Source organism: Chenopodium album, chromosome 22 (assembly GCF_948465745.1).
Source record: "Chenopodium album chromosome 22, dcCheAlbu1.1, whole genome shotgun sequence".
NCBI lineage: Eukaryota > Viridiplantae > Streptophyta > Magnoliopsida > Caryophyllales > Amaranthaceae > Chenopodium > Chenopodium album.
In genome coordinates, this window is record NC_137855.1 from 11,181,903 (window position 1) to 11,187,902 (window position 6,000).

Genomic DNA, 6,000 nt, shown 5'->3' on the forward strand with positions numbered 1-6,000 from the left:
ATTGCTAAATACCGCCAACGTTTTTAATCAAACCGCCAACAAAAATGATGAAGGGACAAAATTACCCTTACTCATCCCCACATTGCTTTTTCTCTCCTAAGTCCACCAAGCCTCAAACTCAACCATCAACCACCACATAATCAACCACCATTGCCACCATAACCCACGTCACCATGACCACGGCCAACATCACCCACGCCACCACGACCACCGCCATCTACCATCACCGCCCACAACCACTAGAATTTTGTTTGTGTTGCTGCCTTGCTGGAACCACCAACAACTGCCAAGAATCATCGGTAAAAACGACCCACCACGGCACCACCTTCCCTCATCGACAGGAGGGTGGTGCTTTCAGAAGGAGTTATGTCTTTGTCGTGTGCAATTACTAGATATATAAATAGATCAAATTATGGAGATAATTAAGTCCGGACATTTGGGTTGTAGTTTTGCCATAGCTAGAGGTACTTACTATCTTTGGACTAGTAAAATAGGCAAAAGCCCAATTGGACGGATCCTATAAGGTCACACAAAGGGGCTAAATTGAGCATCAGAGGACGAGGCCCATCATGGGCCTCATCACTCTAGGTGGCCGGCCATATAGAGGGTTTTGGGCTTCGTGCCGTAGTCTAATTATAATGAGTTTATAAATAGACTAGGTGCCTAGGTTTGCAAGCAAGCAGTTTACTGATCTTCTGATCAAACCCGAATAAGCAAACATGCATGAAACCCAACCCCTCTCAAAGTTCTCTCTCTCACACTACTCTCTCCTCCTCCTCGGCGCACGGTGGTGTTTCATGGTGGTGGTGATTCGTGCGGTGGTGGGTTATCCGAAAAGGTGGTGATCGCGGTTTTCCTCAATCACTCGACCAATCTAGTATTGGTGGACGGCTCGTTCGAATCTCGTGGACTAAGTAGAGGAGCAACACTTGGGGCTCTATTCTCTCCCTGATTTGTCTGTCAAATTACTACGTGGAATTCACGCTTCAAAGGTATGATTATGTGTCTTGTGTGTTATGCATGTGATTCTTGAGATTAGGTGCTTTATTGAATATGATTCATATTATTTCCGCTGCGTAGTACCTATAAACTCCTACATTTCTTTATACTAGGGTATCCTACGCGCGTGATGCGCGCGAAAAAGTTAGCTCTTGCATAGAAGTTGTATTAGCGATTAGTTACACCTATGGTATGGGTGGTAAATCTGGTAGTTTTAATACGTACTATTTGGTTATGTGCCTATATAGTGGTTTTGTAGAAATATAAAAAAGCCACCAAAATCTTAAATGATAATTATTTTTTAAAACCCTCAAAAGTTTGACAGTGTTATTTCAAAATTATTATTAAATAATATTTAACTGATTTGCATCCCTTCATATCTTAATCTAGTTTATAACTCTTAATTGATTTGCATGATCCAATAATACTTAACGTATTTTTCTTCAAACGAATTTTTTGTGAGCTTGGGCATACGAAGTAATAATATGTGAAATGTTCGTTGTAGCTAAAAACTTAATAATGTAAGTTCAATGTTCTACGACCATCTAATATCTATATCTATATCTAATAAAGCAATAACCACTTAGTTATATTTTTCCTCTTAAATTCTCTGCATATTTAATACATTTTTTTTCTATCATCGGTTTCCTTTGATTTTAGGATTTTAAAGTTATTTATACCTCTTGATAACATCTGCTCAAATATCATTATTTAATATGAATGTCATTCAAAATCCACGTTGTTTATGTGCGTACCATCAAATAATGTACAATTAAAAAGCTTATAAACAATAACAATATTTGTAATAATTAAAGGACAACAAAATTGTAAATAAGAAGAGCAACCACGAAGGAGTAAAAACAAATTAAATCATCTCGTGGTAATAAACAAATTCTTAGTACATACAATTTTTTTTTTTTACTTTTTAAATAACAATAATAACATATGAAGTATAAAACATTATAATTTTTTTATTTAAAAAAAAGGCATTACAAGTTTTTGTTAAAAAAAACTTTGTATTAATTGATGGTATGTTTAATGAAAAAAAAACCTAATTAAATATATTAATGAGAGTAAACATATTAATGAGGGTAAAAAAGTAAATATACATTTTTGTACACAATTTTGTACATATTTTTGAGGGTATATTTGGTAGCACACTATTCCTAAGAGTTATTTTCTACTTTTTATAAGGTAAAAAAAACTTTGTATTAATTGATGGTATGTTTAATGAAAAAAAAACCTAATTAAATATATTAATGAGAATAAACATATTAATGAGGGTAAAAAAGTAAATATACATTTTTGTACACAATTTTGTACATATTTTTGAGGGTATATTTGGTAGCACACTATTCCTAAGAGTTATTTTCTACTTTTTATAAGGTAGGGATTCCGATCATCCGATGACCACTAACCAGCATGATCGGCGTGCAAAACCGATCACCCGGGGCGGAAAACAATTTCCTACGCCGATTGACCACGATAGTCGGCGTTCAAAATTGGTTACCTTCTCGAGTGACCGCTTTTGCACGTCGGTTGACCACGGTGACTAGCGCCTAAAACCAATTACCGTGGTGTTTTGGTTTTGTGTGAGCATCACTGATTATGAAAAAAAAATGGGGGATGAACTACTTTGCCGACCATTGTGATGCCCCCTGCGGTAATCGACGTCGCTGCTCTTCCACCTCCGACGTACGGCTGCTGCTTCCCTTCACCTCTGATGTACATTCGCTGTTGTGGTTGATGGTGGTTGAGAAGTGGTGGTTGACTGGTTGTGCCTCTTGTGGTTGATGAGAGAGAAAAAAAATTATAAGAGAAAGAAGAAGATGGGTAGGGTTTGAGTAAGGGCATATGTGTCCATTCAATATAAATGTTGGCGGTTTTGATAAATATTGTTGGTGGCAGCACCTGCATAAAATGTCTAAATTGCCTCTAATCATCTATACTATATATTTAAAAGCTTTCCAAACACTATATCTCACTCTTGTGAAATCTGTTGTTGGTTATTATTCCTAATTAAAATGTATTTCAAATCTATTAGAAGTACGAGTTATACAAGAGTTGAACTCGATTTAAATTTGAAGGTTACATATTAGAAGCTTAAACATTTATCCATATTACATTATTGTAAAACAAAATAAAGACTAAAGATTGTAAAAAGTAAGATTAAATAACGAATTTTAAGCACAATTAACTTGACGTAGTGTGTTATGGACCAAAAACTAGTTTAATATATAAATATATAGTATTGAATTTAAAAATCTTTCTTTAATTATTTAGAATAAATGAGCTTAAGAATCTTATACACTACATACAAGTTTAAAGATTCTATTATGTATTAATTGTACAAAATCCAAATCAAGCAATACTTTGTATTTGGGATGAAATTTGAGACCTAATATATACAAGTCTTCTGTCTTAACTAGGTAATAACTCATTGGATTTTGCTTTTCATCTATATTTATATTTTGTTTGTGCAAATAAACTTATATTTTCTTATACTAATTTCTATCATTAGACTCTGTACCTTATATTTACTCCTTATTAATCTATAATATTTTAAATTAATGTGAATATGTTGTTATTTAATATTTCATCTACTTTCTACAATATATCACATGCAATAGAGCCAACATAATTAAACTCTCGATCAAGTTTATGTTCTCTCCACCTTATTCTAATAAAGCTAGATAAAAACTTAAAATTAAAATATATGTATATTAAAAGAAGGTAGCCCCATTTTATCACCTTGATAAATAATTGAAGTTTATGAAGGGGTAAAGGCGTCATTTCTAGCATATAGTGAAAGGTGTTTATCTAATTTACTTCTCACAGTTAGCTAACTGGTGTTTTTGTGTCTTCATTTCCTTCATCTTCTTTAATTTGGTTTTTTCAAGTCGCTGCACTTCAATGAAGACTTTATCCTCTTCTCCACCAACTTTCATCTTCTTCACCACCTTCTTAAAGTTGCTTCAATGAAGATTTCGCCAACCTCCACACCACCATTTACGGTGGATTCACCGTCGAATTAAATGAAAATCCTTATAAAAATATAGAAATAAAGAGTATGGTTAGTGAACCCCAAAGAGTAGGTGTTTATCTATTATTGGCTTATTGCTGGTTAGTTTTCCTTCCGTCATTGTATTCTCCATTGAAGTTGATCTTACCTTCTTATTGTATATTTGAATGTTTGTGAGTTTCAAGTCTGTGAAGTAGCATCGTTAAGTTGAGTGTCTTGACAATTGTACAAAACACTACAATCAAAGACGGATCTAGATAGGGGTGAGCACGGATCGGATATCCGATCCAAAATTGGTTTTCGGATCAGATAGTTGTATTCGAAAATTATAATATTTGATATCCGATATTCGATTCGAAAGTTTTGGATATCCGATATTTTCGAATTGAATACTTCGAATATCCGGTCTAAGAAGATTTTTAAATTGCATTGTAGAAAATTATGATTTTATTTTTATTTTTTTATTGTTCAGAAACTGAAATAGTGATAATTGGTTTCAAGTTCGCATTATATGTAGTACAAAGTACAAAATTTACAATATAAATATCACCCAAAAAAAACAATATGAATAATTGCATCTATCAGGAGTATGTATAATTTAACAAAAACAAAAAAAAAACAAAAATACAATTAGAATTAAAAAACCAAATTATAAACAAACAACAACCAAATCAAGGATTATGGAGTTGTTTTCTTTTCCTCTGTATTGGACTCGGTACGGGGTAATGTCGCAGAGAAGGCGCCGCTGACGTTGTCGCTGGTGGATTTATTTTGAGGGGCTGCTGGTGAAGCAGCCGTGAGTATCAAAAGATAGTAGCCGGAGTGGTGTAGTGGAGTTGTAGAGATCGGAGGAGGATAATAATGGATGAAAGAGAAGATAGAGTGAAGAGATTGAGATGGGTGGCTGATAGAAAGGAAAGGGAGGACGAATCTGAGAGGAGAGAGATTAGATAGAGTGAAAGGGGCAGTGGGATTTTAGAGTTTGCTTGTTTGATCGAGTGTTTGGGCTTTGGGGGTATTTGGGCCTATAGGGGTATTTGGAGTCTGCTAGTTTGCGTATTTTTTAGGATATCGGATATCTTTTTTGGATATCGGATATCCGATATCCGATTTTTTTGGATCGGATATCTAATCCGAAATCAATTTCGTATCGTTTATCCATTATTTTCGGATCGAATACGGATCAGATATTCGGATTTTCGGATAGTTTTCCTCAGCCCCAGATCTAGAAACTTAGTAAGAAATGAGCCGTACAAACTAAGAAAAAAAGTTTTTTATTAAAAAATAACAAATGTAGTGGGACCTACTACACTACAAATTTAGGATAAGGTAATGGCAATTAGAATCCAACTTAGCCAACTTGATTTTGCTTTACATGAACAGCAACTAAATATATAATACTAAAAGTTTCTGGGATTGGGGAAGGACATGGCCTGGGTAGGCCCCTAGATCCGTTCATGACTAAAATGAGTATTTTATTGTACAAGTAAAATTGTACAAATATTAAGGCCATTACATAAATACCACTACTTGATAAACATGGCTTGCTTATCAAAGTGATACTTTTTTTTTCTCTATTAAAGGCATTGCTAAGCAAGTTATGTATCTTGTGATTTTCTCCTCATTCAACGAGGTTTTCATTTAATGTAAAATTTATACCTATTCAAAAATTTGGATTGTACAAGATTTTAAAACCCTTGTGATCTCGAAACAAATTGTGTTCCCTCTAGGGTTTCTCTATCGGGAGGGTTTTTCTAGCCTCCATTGTTAGGGTGTTTTTTTTTAATTTTTTTTATTTTGTTACTTTGAAGGTTTTCCTTCACTGTTCTCCCTTTTCTCTTCTTCTCTTTCATCTCTTTTCTTCCTAGTCTAAGTTAAATAAATCATATCCTTGAGATGATGGTTTTTCTATGGTGTTTTATTTCTTTGTTTGTTTGTTTAACAAGGAGTGAAGATATAGGGTTCATAATATACGTAAG